This window comes from Sceloporus undulatus, chromosome 4 (assembly GCF_019175285.1).
Source record: "Sceloporus undulatus isolate JIND9_A2432 ecotype Alabama chromosome 4, SceUnd_v1.1, whole genome shotgun sequence".
NCBI classification, from domain to species: domain Eukaryota; kingdom Metazoa; phylum Chordata; class Lepidosauria; order Squamata; family Phrynosomatidae; genus Sceloporus; species Sceloporus undulatus.
Genome location: NC_056525.1, coordinates 190,856,578 through 190,874,093, shown reverse-complemented (window position 1 = coordinate 190,874,093; position 17,516 = coordinate 190,856,578). Strand labels below are relative to the sequence as shown.

The 17,516-nt window shown below is 39.2% G+C and overlaps 1 protein-coding gene across 1 annotated transcript in view; it reads left to right on the top strand.

Moving 5' to 3' along the window:
• The window catches only part of PTPRM (protein tyrosine phosphatase receptor type M), a 292,405-nt gene that overhangs the window by 171,037 nt on the left and 103,852 nt on the right, over positions 1–17,516 (top strand). The gene's annotated exons all lie outside the window — the stretch shown is intronic.

The window sequence follows — 17,516 nt, the reverse complement described above, 5'->3', positions numbered from 1 at the left end:
ACACACTCCAGTTTCTCCACATCCTTTTTGAATTGTGGTGCCCAGAACTGGACACAGTATTCCAGGTGGGGCCTGACCAAAGCAGAGTAGAGTGGCACTATTACTTTCTTTGATCTAGACACAATACTTCTATTGATGCAGCCTAAAATTGCCTCGGCCTTTTTAGCTGTCTTATCACACTGTTGACTCATATTCAACTTGTGGTCTACTTGGACTCCTAGATCCCTTTCACATGTAATCTACTTGGGCCAGGTGTTCTCTATCCTATATCTATGCATTTCATTTTTCTGCCCTAAGTACAGTACCTTACATTTTTCTGTGTTAAATATCATTTTGTTAGCTTGGGCCCAGCTTTCCAGTTTTTCAGGTCATTTTGAATTTTGATCCTGTCCTTTGGGGTGTTAGCTACTCCTCCTAATTTGGTGTCATCTGCAAATTTGATAAGTATGCCTCTAATTCTGTCATCCAAGTCATTGATAAAGATGTTGAATAGCACTGGGCCCAAGACAGAGCCCTGTGGGACCCCACTGGTCACTTCTCCCCAGGATGAAAAGAAGCCACTGTTGAGCACCCTTTACAAATCCATGTAACAGTTGCCTTGTCTCCTGCACATTTCACAAGCTTGTTTGCAAGAATATCATGGGGAACCTTGTCAAAGGCCTTAGTGAAATCAATATATGCTATATCCTCCTGGCCTGATATATGTGCTACTGAAACATGGCACTAATTTTTTTTATTATTTTTTTATTTTTATTTTTATTTATTTATTTATTTATTTATTTATTTATTTTTGAGGTCCTGTAGGCTTATGGCCGTGACTCCTTAGCTGAGTCTGGCCATCTGGTGTGTGATCTTTCTCTCCCTTTTTTTCCCTCCACCTTTCCTAGCATTATTGAGTTGATTTTTTTCCTGTCTTTAAGAGGGGTTTGATGTTGTTTTTGTTTTGATTTGTTTTTTATATGTTCCATGACAATGCTAACATTTGAGAGCACTGCTAATAATCTATTCTGGTAAGCAGCATATACAAATTGGACAATGTTGACTTCAGTACCAAGGCCCTGTAGTTCCTTTTGAAGCTCCAAGCCAACAGAATTTGTAAAGTCAGACTGTATGTGCTAACATAGCTCCCATCATGTTAGACGCTTTGTCCAAATAGGATGATTGCATCCTTGTGATCTTAGCCACTAGAAATTACATGATAGGATCTCTTTGTCAAAAATCAGCAATTCTCTGTGTTCATGTTCAGCATAAGGATAATTCCACTCTTATAGACCCTACAGCAACCAATCAGCCATTTAATTTAAGAGTCAACATTTTGGTACATTGCCGCAAAAATGAGGTTTGCACTAGCAAATGTTGAATCAGATGTACAAGACCATGTAGTACAGTGGTTCTCAACCATTGATCCTCTAGATTTTTGAGACATCAACTCCCAGAATTTTAGGTGTGGCGTTTAGATGCCACATGCCCCAGAGCCGGCGAAAAGCTGGCTCCAGAAGCAAAGGAGAGGTTTTTTTCCACCCCAAATAGGAGTGGATTTTTTTCTGCTCCTATTTGGAGTGGAAGCTGGCTGGATTGGGGCTACGCATCTATTTGCCGTGGCCCCAATCCAGCCTAAATGGGGTGGCTCCAAACTGCCCATTGGGGCCATTTGTTTCACTCCTAAGTAACATGAAGAGGAAGTATGTGGTAGTCTTGATAAATTCCAGAGTACCAATACATTTCTGTGTTTTAAAGTACAGTATACACAATGTAGAAGATCAGTGATCTTTTTAGCTTATGGCTTTGTTTTTCACCAAGTTCTCCATTCCTGACAAATCTGTTATTCATTAAGTATGAATAAGGGCAACACACACTTTTGGAGGACTCCTATGTGTCTCCTGAGACTCACTACTTGGTGTCATGGATATGATTTTAATATGTATTGGTTTTATATGTTATGTATTGTTTTATTTGTTGTTGTTCCTCCCCTCAATCCACAGGGAGAAGTGAATAAGAAATAAGTGTTGTTGTTGGTCGTGTTAATCCATTCAGAATCCTTGAACCATTCAGAATTATTATTATTATCTTTATTATTATTATTAAAGCTGGACATATCTCAGATCAGTTCTGTTAAATAATCAAGAGCCATAGAGATGTAAGCCTTGTAGCATCTTGGCATCAAGCATGTTCTTTGCAAATACAGATGCCATTGCTTCCTTGCTAAAGTATTTAACCTCTGAACATCTTTGAACCATTCAGAAATAAGATATCCAGGTTCTTTGAACATTATCCTATCCTTGAGTAGCTTCCCAAAGAGTGCAACTAAGCTGATACCAGATGGAGGACAAAAAAAATATCACAGGACTTTCTTCATGCCAGGAGAACCATATTTTTAGAAAAGTACCGACAAATGAGCTTCTCCCAAGTCGACCTCATACTGTTGAGGAATCTGGAACCCAAGTGCTTTGGGGAATGGTGGGAACATCTAAGTATACTTAGCTAGGGGGAAAGAGATAGATTGTTGTCGTGTACCTTCAAGTCATTTCCGATACATGGCAACCCTACAGCTAACCTATTCCAGAATTTTCTTTGCAAGCTTTATTCAGATTTGTTCACTTTTATCTTTCTTCTTTGCTTTTCTTTTTTCTTTTTATAATTTTATACGAATCTTTATATTTTTGCTTTAGTTATTTCATCTTTCTTGTCTGCTTTCTCTTTCTTTTTGCTTTATATTGTACAGTGGACCCCTGTTATACGCTGGGGTTTAGTTCCAAGATCCCTCGTGGATAACAAAATCCATGGATGCTCATTAAATATAATGATATAGCAAAATAGTGTTCCTTATTTAAAAAATGGAAAATCAAAGTTTGATATTTGAAATTTATACTTTTTTTTAATATTTTCAAACCGTGGATGCTTGAATCCGTGTATAAAAAATCCGTGTATAAGAAGGGCTGACTTTATAGTGTTGGTTCTTTATATATGAAAACTTTAAATATTTTTTTTTAAAAAAAAAGGAAAGGTTGAAGAGGCTGGGCATGTTCAGCTTAGTGACGTGAAGACAAGGGTGGCGTGATTACACTCTTTAAATACCTCAAGTGCTATCACAGAGAAAAGGGGCTAATCTGCCTCAGAGAGTAGGATCTGGTCTAATGGTTTGATCTACAGGAGAGCAAATTTTGATTAAACATTAGAAGTAAGAATGGTTTAGCAATAGAATCATTTCTCTAGAGAGGTAGTGGGATCCCCTCTGGACATCTTCAAAAATAAGCTGTATGGCTACCTGCTGGGAATACTTTGGGTGGAGATCCTGCATTGAGCAAGGGTTGGACTCAAAGCCCACAAGGCCCCTTCTAATTTCATTACTCTGTGGAAGCAAATTTTGTCCAGATTTCAACAGTAACATCATAATGGCAACAACTGTTTAATAGTGGAAGGAGGTGATGGGACCTCCTTTGTTTGAGGGTATTTAAGCAAAGGTTGAGCATCTGTCAGGCTATGATGAGATAAATTAGAAAATGTAACCTTGCTCACCATTGGCTGTGCTAGCATGAGATGATGGGAGTTGCAGTGCAACATCTGGAGTGCCACAAGCTGTAATGAATATTAAAGGTCCATTCTGCATTAATCATAGGACTGGGTGAGAAGATCTCAAAGGCATCTTCCAACTCTTACTTCTGAGTTAGGAATTTGTGTAATTTTTATTGTTAGCTAGCTGTTAGCTAGGTATTTTAAAAGAGAATTTATCAGTGTTAGTTATCTGTGTTAGTTAAGAATGGCTCTTTATGCCCGATCTTGTGTCTGGTAATCCTTGAAAGTAAAACCGCTTTGTACATTCAGTTCCAAAACGAGGCGATATGCCTTGTTTATTTAATTTGATAGACCCCCCCTCCCCCGTTTCAGTGTGTATTAACTTTGTGTGGGGGGGTGAGCTGGGGAAGGAGTATGAGGGAAGAGTGTAGACCTATGTGGTTCTCCTAATCTCACCATGTGTAGATCTGGAGGAGGAAGAGATTTCAGAGCAGATGCATATATAAAGGTGCAAAACCATGTGGTGAATTTTGGATTGATTCTGTTGGTGGAAAACCACAGGGAGAGAGAATAGAACATATGGTCTGAAAGAGAAAGATTTTATTAATTGAAGATGCATAAATGTCCATAAAACCTCTAAAGTCCCTTTCAGTAAAACTGTTCTGCTGTCCAAGAAATATGTCCGTCTGTTAATATGAGCATCAGGTTTTTGTATTTGTGTTTGCAAAGCTGTCATTCCGGCATTCTATTCTGTTGTTGTTCTGATCATGGAGTAATGATGCCAACAATCTAATGCCAAATCAGTAACTTAAAAATATTACTGAAGTGACACTTGGATGGGTAGAATGTTAGATTATGCCAACATATTTTATTTTTTTATGCTTAAAACGGTGAAAACAGCACTGTGACTCTATAGAGGCAGCTTCGCATTTGACTGAGTGTCAGCTGAATATGATTCAGTTTGTGACCCTCACCGTGCCCAAATATATGTGCAGGAAAAGCTGGTGTCAAGGATTAAAAGGTTTTTTTTTTTTAATTCTCAAGTTGAAGTTATAACTGGGCCAGTGAAAGATCTGTCACTTCAGGTGCTTCATGGGGACACTTTAGGAGAAGACAGTGTCTTCTTGTCAAGGATCCTGACAGCTGTGAGAAGGCTCTTCCCCCTCACAAGGCACATGCTGTATGCTGCTCACTGCAGATTGTCATGTACAGTACTCTGCTGGTCTTTACAGACTGTAGCAGAGTCAACTTTACCAGCAGCCCATGGTCAACCTAGGGGGGAGGGAGGGTAACATGGCCTCTTCCTCCTCCTCCTGGGCAGATCACTCCCCAATTCATACCATCAGCAGCCCTGGGAAGTGTAACTTGAGCTGCCTTGAGAAGGGACAAAGAATTCTTTTGCCATGCCCAAGATGAAGCCAAATAAGGCTAGAAAGGATCAGTCTAGCTTGAGAATCATGCTACCTACCTTGAGGTTATGATCTCTCTGCTGCTGATGTTGATAGAGGGCTATGGGGAAGAAAATTTTCAAAGGGAATTTAATTATAATACAGGTTATCAGTGTAGAAAATGATGGGAACCCCATGCTTAGTTCTTGTTTGGGCTTGAACCTTACAACTGGGTAATTTCTGAAACACAACCTTGCCTTCAAGAGAAAAGCAATATGACTAAAGTTGCATATAATTTGGCCTTTGAGGAGATATTAAAGAATGCTGAGCAGAGAAGGAGGCACCCTCCTTGGCTTCATCAGTCCCTCCTGCTTGGGTATCCTTATATCTCTTAGTTACTCTGGAACCAAGAAATGCTGTGGGCCCCTAGATCTCTCTGAAAGAACAACTGAATTTTCCATTTTTGATGTATTTTTAAAAAGATTTTTGGTAGGAGCAAGGGAGGGGGGAGAAAGAGAAGGGGGACATACATGATTATCTGCAGCATAAAAGTAATTTTTTAAAAACTGTGCCTAATGTGCTAGGTACAATTTATATATTTTCTGAATACATGAAAGCACTTATGTGTCTTTTTTCATCTTGAAAATGAAAGTATACATTGAGAAGAGCTTCCTGACACCTCTGCCTACTTAACTCTACTGAGTACAAGCCACATTCTTGGCAATATACAGAACAATGATTCCTGCTCAGGAGACTTACATTCTCTGTTCAGTGAAGAAGACAGAGGCAGAGGTTGAGGCCAGAGAAGAGGGCATAAGGCAAAGCCAGTTAGCAGATATTGTGCAAGAAAGGCAAAGGGAGGGTAGCCCAAGAAAGGTTTGCAGAAGATATTGGTTGAACAGGAAGATTCTACTGCTTTTCAAAGAGTGATGTGGCCAGATACTTTATGGCTTATATATATATATATCCATGAAAGGTACTGCACAATTGTAGGCAGCCTAACCTGTTTATGTTGTTTTTGTTCTTGTTGACTAATATTCTGTGTTAATCTTGCAAAAGACTGCATCTGTATTCTATTCTATTGAAGGGTCAACTCCACTGAACCATTGGGCTTAACCTCCAAGTCATTATCCCTAAGTTTACAGTACATGTTGAGTGGTAACAGCAAAACGATAGAAGATAACGTCCGTTTTATTTAATTTGCGGCAAAGGAAATTATATGATCCTCAAATGCATGCTGGGAGTTTATGAAATGTGTAGATATACACGACTAGAAAATATGACCTGCTCCATCTCCAAGAAACCTTCTCTTGTGTTTTCTAAAATGGTTCTCTCACTTTCTCAGTACAGTGCCACATTGAGATTGGCTGACAAACAATGAGTTTCACCCATTAGTGCTACTTGTAACCTGGTTAGTTCTGCTTTCTTTTACCACTGTTAAAAGTGTGTGAAGAAACAAATACTTTTTACTTTTTTTCCTGAACATATTTTAAAGATCAGTTGGTAGGATACTTCTGGGACAGGTTCTCTCTGAATCACAGATTTCAATCATATTGTATCTCAGTGTAACATACAGTAGGTGTCTGCATAGGTGGTCATGCATTCACACACACACCTTTAGTGAAGGTTTGCTTGAAAGTAAACTTCTTAATGGGTTTGTGGGACTTACTTATGCATATATAGTAGTGTATACTACCTACGAAGTCCTGAAGATTGAGCTAAATATTACTAAGAATTGAGATATATTTTAACTACCATAGTGACCTGATAATTTCTGGCTTAGTGGTGTAGTCTCTTCATGGCATTTACTAAAGCCACCCTGTACAGCATTGAGGTGTCTGGACAACACAGTCCTTGCTGACATCTGTAGGACTAAATTGTTTGGCAATGTGGGACATTGTTTTTTGCAGTTGTTTGTAGCACCTTTGGCCACCTGTGGGAAAATTTCATCAACACAGTGCAGAGGGAAACGCTTGCTTAGTAGGCTGCTGAGTGTGAATTCAGTGACCTTATAGGCTCCTTGCAGGGTACAGGAAGTTTCTTATGACTTACTCAGGGACGCTGTTTCATGTATCCATTCTTACTCTCCAGCCATGAAAAGGGATTTTGGAAAGCTGCAGGTGTTTGAGAAAGTGGGGACAGGCTTGCAAAAGGGATTTGTAGATCAAATTGGATGTATAGCGATAACATAGGAAGTATAAGTAACTTATTGCAGAAAGATCAAGTACTGTATATTAGAAAGTGCCTTAATCTAAGAAAGGAAGACATAAGGAGAACAAACGGCTAAACCTTGAAAAACTAAAATTAAAACTAAAACATATAGCACTGGTAGTGGTGATTTACCATTACCACATGCTATCAAGGGAGCTGGCATTGGACACTTCATTATCTGCAGTCTTCCAGTGGAAATGCCACGCTGAAACATGAATGCAGATGGAGTGCTTCAGCCAAATATGTTGTAAAGGATTAAATATATAGTAGCATTGGGCTAGATTGTTACTGTATCTGAGAGTTATAGGTTAATTTGTTGTAACTATAACCTGCAACAAAACCTTGCACCACAGAGGGCTCTGTTTAAATAACACAAAGAGTCCCTATATCGGGAGAAAGGCATGATATCAATCATCATCATCATCATCATCATCATTTTACAGGTCGCAGTCAGGAGCAAACCAAAGCAAATGCTTAAAATGCGCCAGCCAGTCAATTTGGAATATGTAGTTGCTTAGTGTTTTGGTGTTTCATTGGATTCATGTTTTCTAGAGCTTCAGAACTGTTCATTCCTGACTGTAGTGTTTAATGTTTCAAGACAGCTGGCAAGTTTTCTTCACAATTAGAAATGCGCTAGGAAGTTTACTGAGGAAGATACATCAAAACAGGATACAATGTAGAAGATGTGTTATTTTGTTGTTGACTTTCATTGTTTCACTGTGTTTGTTTTCAATGTTTGCTTCAACATTCCACATTATTTTTCTGTACAGGTAATACATTAATTACTGCTTACAGTGTTTGCATATACTTTGTATAAATTTAGATTCCCAGTGGCCAAGGCATTCAATTCACTGATGTATTGTTGTTTTAATACAATTCTGTTTTTTATTTATGATATATATTTTGCAAGAGACAGTGTGGTTTAGTAGTTTAAGCATTGAATTTTGACCCTGGAAACCAATGTTCAAATCCCTAGTCACCAGAGAAACCCCTTGGGCAACTCACACTCTGTCAATCTCAGGGGGAAATAAAGGGAAAAAACCCTCTGAACAAATCTTGCCAAGAAAACTCCATGGTAAGTTCACCTTAGATTCGCCATAAGTTGGAAATGACCTGATGACTAAATGTTTGTTTTAGAGTGCCTTGTTCAGGCAGTCCACCATACCTTGCTTGATGATAGCCTGGCTTTACTCGCTGTTGCCAAATGGGAAAGTATGATTCTGTAGCCACTGAACATATTCAGTCCTCATTAACATAGAGGGGGAATGCCCTTAGGGTGGGTTTTTAAAATACTTCTATAAACTATGGCATCCCACAGTTTTGCCAAAACATCTATCTTGTATGTGAATGGTGCAATTTTTGTTATATAAGAAAAAGCATCTGAGTAATAGAAATAGAAAAGATTTGGGTTCCTAAAATGTGTTACAGAGTACTTGGAGCAACATTTTCCTTGATGTGACAGAGTTTCAGAAAAATACATTTTAAAAGAAGAATAAGCTGTTTTAATGTTCAAGAATGTGTGCCTCCTACATAATACCTAGGGCTGTATAATATACAGAACTTGGAAACATTATTCTTTGGATTACAGTTAGAATCATCCATTCAGACAGCATGGCAGTTGGGTCTTGGCTGTGCTGCCTAGGAGATGGTGAGAGTTGAGGTTCAAATAAGGAGTTTTCTGAGATTTCTCTAAACACATATCTGTTTTGATTTGCAGATCAAAAGTGGGTTTTTTTGGAGGGTAATGTATTTTGAATAGGCACAAACTTAAAAAGCATTCTCCAAAAGAAGAGAAGAGCCTTGTCATCTGCTAGACACACTCACCAGAAGCAATAAACACTTTTGGCTCAGCCCCAATAACAGTTTTCTCTGTTACTCCTGTTATATAGATAAATTCCATTAACTATCATTGCTAGGATGTGAAATGAGCATAATTTAATGCTTGTAGTGAGATACTCAAACATATAGTTAATTTGATTGTGAAAGGAACTAGCTTCTGTGTATTTTGTTTAATTGCTGTTTTCATGAAAAATGACATCTGCTTTGGCATTTGGGGAGGAGAGGGGAATTGGGAGGAACATAATATTCTTTCAAACTTACTTCTTTGTGGAGGAGTACATAGCCCAAGTCAGTGGTTTTAGACATTAGTCAGCTACCATTTCTCCCTCTCATGTGAATCATTGCTTTACTGTGATGTGCTGAGTTACATATGTCTACTTCACTTTCTTATGAAAATCATTATTGTACAAAAGTTGTATTTCTGTATGAACAGCTTTTTGTTCAAGTATGTATTTCTTGTACACAGCCTACATCCCTGCGACTTAAAGTGGTGGCCCATGGACCATTATCAGGCCCTGAGCCATTGGCTGCGTCTCTGACAAGTTTCCAGGAAAGGGAAAAAAAACAATTGTAGTCCACAGAAACGGGGTGGAATTGTTGGCCTTTCACATAAGAAAGCTTAAGATCTGCTAGTCTACACATTTCTGGGTTCCAGAAGCATAAGTCTGCCTATGACAAAATTTTGCATTCTTCATTTATATGGCTGTGTAAACATTATTCATACTTATTAGATATTTTCCCTCTGGAATTACTGGTGACATGTCATGACACTGCATCCCACTGTTGCTTGAGTCAATAAATTAAGTTTTATTTGTTTAGTACTGCTTTTGTTGTTGCTGTCCAATACTGCTACTTATGTGTTTACATGTTATTTTTCATTTTATTTCCTTAGTGTCTGTCCTCCATCCTGCAGTTTACAAGTCATGAAGGATTGCTCACCCACCTTTTTTTCCAAATTGCCTGTCCTCCCCTTTTGTGAACCATGCTAAGGGCTACTTAAATTGTCTTTTTTTTTATTGTCCTACTTCATTTCCCCTTAGTACTGTTCCCTCACTCTGCCAAAGACCATGTCTCCCATTAGTTTTATTTAGTTTTTAAAAGAGGCAAACTGCCCCCTTACAGCAATGCTGTGACAGCCACCATTTTCATAACTGTGTGAGCAAGCACTGGGACTTGTAGGAATATTTCACAGGTTATTGTAGTTAAAATAGGTATGAATGCCCTTTGAATTTAAAAAATACATGTAGAACAAGGAAGAGAAAAGTGTGGCCTTTCAGACATTGTTGCACTACAACTCTCAGCATTCCTCACCATTGACCTTGCCAATAACCAATAATATGCTGCATATTTTATATTATGCCACTACCTGCCTGTTCTTATTGGTTTTAATAGTTTATGTAATAGAGTAATTTTAATAGTAATATGTTTAATTCTTTTTAAGGGGGTTATGATATATTGTGTTATGTATCTGATGTTTTTATACTATAAGTTGCTTTGGTTCCTTTATGGTAGAAGAGCGGGATATAAATAAAAGTTTTGTATTTATTATTTTATCATGCCAGCATGACAGTACCATGCATTTGAATTCTGACATCCCACCCCCCCCCCCGTGGAAAGATCATAAAACATTAATTCAAAACCCCCCCCCCCCCCCCCGGCTTGTCAGGATATATTTCGTGAAGCCTCTGAATCACTTCTAGGGTATCCACATGGTGAGCATACATCCCCTCATTCTCAGACTCCAGGACGTGTTTCCAATGAACCAAATAATGTAACTTGACCCTGTGCAAGCTCGAGTCCAAAATCCCAGCAACCTCAAAGTATTTCCCCCCTCCATCACCAGCAGTGGGGGCAGTGCAGAATCCACCTTCCACACGTCTGAGTCCAAACTGGCTTCAGCAGGCTAAAATGGAACACCAGATGCAGGTGTTTATGGTACTTAGGCAAGTCCAACTCCGCAGTGACTTCATTGACCATTCTTTTCATAACAAATGGTTTCACATATTTTGGCCCCAGCTTTTTAGATGGTTGTTGGGTCTTGTCAAAAAGACAAGAGAAGAGGTTCTATTGAGCTGTTTTATAGTGGAAAGGACTACTTCAGAAAGTAATGGATTCTCCATCCATCTATCCTTCTATCCATCCCTTTATTTATATACCACCTCTGAAATTGAGGTTTTAAGCAGATGTTTGATGGATTGCTGTTAGTATTGCTTTATCAGTGAATTCCTGCAGGGGGAGTGAATTGGACCAGGTGACCCTTTAGATCCCTTTCGGCATTGTGGTTTACATTACACAATCCTGATATGTAGGATCTTTCTTCTGGAACATCCTTAAAATGAGCAGTGATGTATTCCAAGTTTCATACTTCAAGTCTCAAGTCAAGTTTCAGATCCTTGCACCATACTTTCAAATCAAGTTCCAAGTCTGGAAGCCAACTTTTAACAGAAGAAAAGGAGGCAGTGTGCGTTTCTTGGAGAGAAACAGCAGATGGACAATGGGCTTCATGCAGGGGTTGAGATGTGCTTGGCAGTCTGTCCCCAATGCACAACAGAGGAGCTTCTAAATCTTTTCAAAACCTAGAAGGACACATTTGCTGTTCCTCTCTGAGAGTTGTGCTGTGGGAGTGGGTCTTGCCTGCTGCTCAAAGTGAATGACACCAACAACTCAGTCGCTAAAAATATACAAGTCATGAGTCAAGTTGAACCAGTGTTTCATTTATTGCCGAGTCAAGTGTTGACTCATTGAAGTGATTTGAATCCAAGTCAATCAACTTGCGTTTGCATCACTGAAAGTCAGTGGCGGGTAGAGACTTCCATGTCACTGGCCCAGGGAGTCTACTGTAGATTTTAGTCTGGATTTTAAATGAGTTTTCCAGCCTGTTGAACCTGTTGTAGGAATAGGTTTCAGCACCTTAGATATCCGTTTTCAAGTATGGGCTAATCCTCAGAGCAGATGAACACTCACAGACCAAAAAAAAAAAAATCCATCAGCCATGGCTGCTAACAAGGGTAAATTTTGTGGGAAATCATGGAGAGAGAGGATAATCATTATGAGACAGCACACTTAGAAGTTGTGTGAGGGGTTTTTTTTTAAAAAAAATGCTCGTAGCACTGTAAGGTTATATCTGTACTTTGATCATGTAAGGTATTAGGATGGATTAGTGAAACCTCTGAAAAACAAAAACAAAAAGTACAGTCAGAAGTAGTATAGATATCTCGACATTCAGGAACAACAAATTCCTGTATTATAACATTTAAAGCTAGAGCACCACATTGTTTGTCAGATTGAACCTTAGTCCTTCATCCTGACATGGTATATTTATATGTGCAGGGAGTATTTTTGTGGGCTACCATTCAAAATGCCATTTCCAACCAGAAGCCTTAAATAGAACCATCCAGGAAAACCTTTATGGTTTGCCAATGTATAAATTCACACTAAAAATGATGCAACACATTTTGATTTTCCTTTTTATTCCATAGTACTCATTCTAGTTGTGTTTCCTGGAGCTGAATTGTATAAGGTAGTAAACCTCTGAAAATTGTATCCATACTGCATGAGAAACCTAAAGTACATGATACATAATCCTGACATCTGCACCCTTCTGGGTAATAATATATCCCATTTGCAGATACTGGAAGCACTCATTTTAAAAACCATGGTACCATTTTGTACTTGCAGTGTCTTGGGTTGTGCAGTTGAGGTGTGTAATTACATCCTTTGGAACCTGATGAAGGGAGGGAAGGTGATGTGGAGAAGGCTACTGAATCACAAGGTATCTTGTTCAAGAAAAATACATGCTTGTCTATGTGGGATGTTCAATTTTCTAATGCATAGCACTCAGGGACAGTGCTGAAAATGTATGGTAGTTGATATTCATGGAGTGGTTTCATTTTATTGTATTATAGACTTTCTGCTATTATGGGTGCTTCCAAGGTTCACTGACTTAGTACAGAATATATGAGATACCGTCAGAAACAACACTTTAATTACGTGCTATAAAGAATAAAAAGTGAGATTTATTTATGAAAATGCTACATAAACTGCAGATAAACCATCCATCCACCCTCCCGATAGCACTTTTTATTTCTGTGGAAGGAAAAAAAGTCTAAACTTTAGGTACACAAATTGGAATAATATACCCTGTACATTAATTACAGCATAAATGTGTATATTTTACCTAGGGGGTTCTTTCTGTAAGGAAAGAGTTGTAAAACCCTATTAGCTCACTCTGTTCATTGTTTTAGAGATAAATCTAGATGACAGATTACTTTAAGTTAACAGTTAACTACTGTGCCAGGGAGTATGTTGCTAAACTTGAATTTTAATTGTTCCTCCTAGTACATTCTTCAGCTTAATGCAGACTAAGACCCATGTAGAAAATCTTCCCTTTTAGAGAAACTTGTATTAGAATTTAAAAGAGCAAGAAGCAGCTGGGAGTCTGTAAAAATAAATTTGGTTTCTGTAGAAATTATTCTTAAAGTAGTTACAGTTAAAGGGAAAAATGTTATTGCCATTTAGATTTCAGACTCTATCTTGTAAAACTATACAAAAATTGCAAGAGATGGAATGGAAAACATGTATGAGATTAGTGGGACTGGGTGTAGTACTCAGAGTCTGGGGATAATACTGTGTACATTGTGGCTATATCTTAGAGAAATTGCAAGACAGAAACTAAAGGGGAGGAAGAATCAAGAGGGAAAGAATATGGAGAAGCAGACTGATGGGAACTTGACAAGACTAGAAGCAGGGATCATCTGAAGGAGAAGAATTGGAGAGGAAAGAAGGCAAGAGGGATTTGAGTGGTTGGAGAGGGGAATAATTTAGTGTAGAATAATGGGATGCATGGAATAGAGTGATAAACAACTACTGGACATGAGCAGCAGTGGGGAGTGACACTGATGTAGGATCTCACAGAGAGAACGACAGTGACACCATACCTAATACATGTTAGCACTGCACAGAGGGAGGCAATGGAGAAACCTCTTGCAGGAGCCTCTCACCTAGAAAACACTATGATAAAACAACCCAAAATGAAACAAAAGGTAGGATTAAAACACAAACACAAAGCCAAAACGGAGCCACAGGGGGAAATTAATGTGCAGGGCCTAGGGAGAGCAGTGGAGGATAGGGGATCTTGGAAATGTCTCTTCCATAGGTTTGCTATGAGTCAGGATTGACTCAATGGCAGTTAACAGCAACAACATTGCTGTCTTTGTATGCATAAATTGGCACCTACAGTCATTGTTATGGGAGAGCCAGCATAGAGACCAAGATTCAAATCCCCACTTGTTCATGAAAACGCAGTGGGCAAGTCATACACTCTCAGCGACAGAGGAAGGCAATGGCAAACGCCCTCTGAACAAAATTTTGCCAAGAAAGCCCCATGATAGGGTCACCTTAGGGTGGCCATAAGTTGGAAACTATTTGAAGGCATACAAGAACAAACAGTCATTCTTACCTTCAGTGATACCATTGTTAATAAAAGGCCCTTATTTCTCAGTCAATTAAAGGTTCATAAAGAGGACCAGGATCATATCTTTTGGCTCCATGACTATCCTATGCATGTTCAACTTCACTTCTGAAAGGCACATTATGCCTACAAACTGTATACTTATGGTCATGATATGTGTATGATTACAGAGTTTGTGCATGTGCATGCAGACTCTCAGAAGTCACAGCTAAATACGGAAAGTAGCCGCTGCAACAGCTACTCTGTCAGGCAGCCACAATCCTCACCCAGGCTTTTCTCAATTGACTTTCCCTCAAACTGGGAAGAAACTTTGCCTTGCCCTCTGACTCTGGATCAGAGCTCCCCCGTATTCTTATCCCTTCTTAGGATGTGGCATCCTCTATCCTCAGTCCTGAGATTCTGGGTTTACATGAGTAGCTGGTTCCTCTGTATTTCCTCATTAAGAGGAATCTTCTAATATGGCATAACATTATTCCTGCTGGTAGCATCATATGCATGTTCTGTCATGGATGTAGATAGCAAAAAACATAATTGGACTGACTAGAAATTGTGAGCCACATGCTGAGCCATACCATCTGTAGATTTAGAGCAAGGATTGGACACTGCAAGCATTAGGGGTTACATTGCCCCCTGCCACAGGTCCTTGGAGGATTGCTTCACTCCCACATGGAAACTCAGCATGATCCCCCATGCCTTCCAGGGATGTACAGTAGTTCTCGTATTTACTTCCTTCCAGTCTGCAGATGGCTTCTTCAGGGCCTAAAACAGCCATGGGAGCAAAAACATGTTGAAATCTCAAGGATATGGGGGAATCATTGTAACCACATAACACACACAACAACTTTTTTCATTACTCAAGGCCATATTTTGCCTACTACTGTTTTAGAAGATTGTATGAATTGTACTGATCCTCAGTCAAGTGCATACTCCCCAACTGCCCTGGTCTGGCAAGACAGGCCCAGTGAATCCTCTGCTGTCCAACATTTTCTTTTAAATGTCCCAGTTTCTTCCTGCTCGTTCCAGTTTCCTCTTTTGTCCTCAACTTACTTCAGTTGCTGCAAGCTGAATTTAAAGTGCCAAAACAATTTGCACTCAATTAACTTGGAAGGAAGGAAAGGAGAAGAGGGGAGTTGTCTTTCCCTTCCTAAGCACAGTACATAAGTTCCAGGGTCTCTCTGGATTAGCATAGTAGTTTTGGGACTCATAGAATCATAGAGTTGGAAGAGACCACAAGGGCCATCCAATCCAAACCCTGCCACGCAGGAAATCCAAATCAAAGCATCCCTGATAGATGGCCATCCAACCTCTGTTTAAAGACTTCCAACAAGGTTGACTCCACTATATTCTGAGGGAGTGAGTTCCACTGTCGAACAGCTCTTACTATCAGGAAGTTCCTCCTAATGTTGAGGTAGAATCTCTTTTGCATCCATTGCTCCAGGTCCTAGTCTCTGGAGCAGCAGAAAACAAGCTAGCTCCCTCCTCAATGTGACATCCCTTCAAGTATTTAAACAGGGCTATCATATCACCTCTTATCCTTCTTTTCTCCAGGCTAAACATCCCCAGCTCCCTAAGTCTTTCCTCGTAGGGCATGGTTTTCAGACCCTTCACCATTTTAGTCGCCCTCCTTTCAACACACTCCAGTTTCTCAACATCCTTTTTAAATTGTAGTGCCCAGAACTAGACACAATCTTCCAGGTGGGGCCTGACCAAAGCAGAGTAGAGTGGCACTATTACTTTCCTTGATCTAGACACTACTTCTATTGATGCAGCCTAAAATCGCATTGGCCTTATTAGCTGCCGCATCGCACTGTTGACTCATGTTCAACTTGTGGTCTACTTGGATTCCCAGATCCCTTTCCCACATAGTTTCATTCAGCCAGGTATCCCCCCATCCTATATGTGTTCATTTCATTTTTCTGTCCTAAGTGCAGTACCTTACATTTCTCCGTGTTGAATTTCATTTTGTTAGCTGGTAATTTTATCAAAAAAGAGAGATTAGATTTTTCTGGCATGACTTGTTTCTCTGAAACCCATGTTGACTTTTTGTGATTATGGAATTGCCTTCTAAATGTTCACACACTCTCTATTAATGATCTGCTCTAGAATCTTTCCTGGTCATCCTTTCTCATTAATGACTTTTGCCTTCCTGCCTGGCCCCATCTTTTTGACTACACTCTGGTGTGGCTCAGCTACATGTGGCTCAGTTTTCATCTGAAATGTTGGAGGGTATGCAAATGGAAAGGAAAGAAAGGCAATCGAAGGGTAGCACTTTAGGCTATAAAAAAGTAACTGAAATGCCTGGAGTGAAGAAGGATTGAACAGAAATACGTAGTTGGCTATAAGCTATATGAAAAACAGATGTAGGGGAAAGCGATCATACAAATCTCATGGGATCTGGCATTTTAAAAATGGCTTTTTTTAACAACAACAAAATTCTTCATGTTTACAAGGAAGAGATTCAAAGCATTTACATGTTTACAAGGAAGAGGCCCAATCTAAGAGAAGAAGGCATTGCAGTAAGAAAAACTTATGCAGTACTGGCCATGCTGGTTGGGATCTTCTGGATGTTGGTGCCCAAAAGAGTAACTTTTCCAAGATCTGCTCCTGAATTATGCTGGCTTACAGAAGGCAGACAGGAGAAAAGCCCTCTTATTAAACTGGAATACATACTGTCAGCACTGCCCATTTCTTATGCTGTTAGTACAAGTTGTGCTTTTTTTTCTTGACATGAAGGTATAATTTGGTGTTTGATAACACTAGATTTAGTGTTGCTTTAATGTTTAAGTGCTTTGTAGATGGCAACCACTTTTGGTGCCAATGTTGTTATGCATTTACTAGCTGTAAGCCGTAATGTCTTATTTGCAGTAGAGAAACATTCATTTACTCTAATGTTTCTGGCTTCATCCAGCTGTTTGCTTATGTGTATCACAGGGCATTATAATATAGAAATGCACCCATAACCCTTGGTTCAATTAAACACTTAGTCCTGCTCCCGCATACAAATAATAACATGAGAATTGCATTTAAGGTATCCATTTTGTATGGCCTTAACGATCTAGAGAAATGAAACATGTCAACTGTCTTAGGTTCTTCTT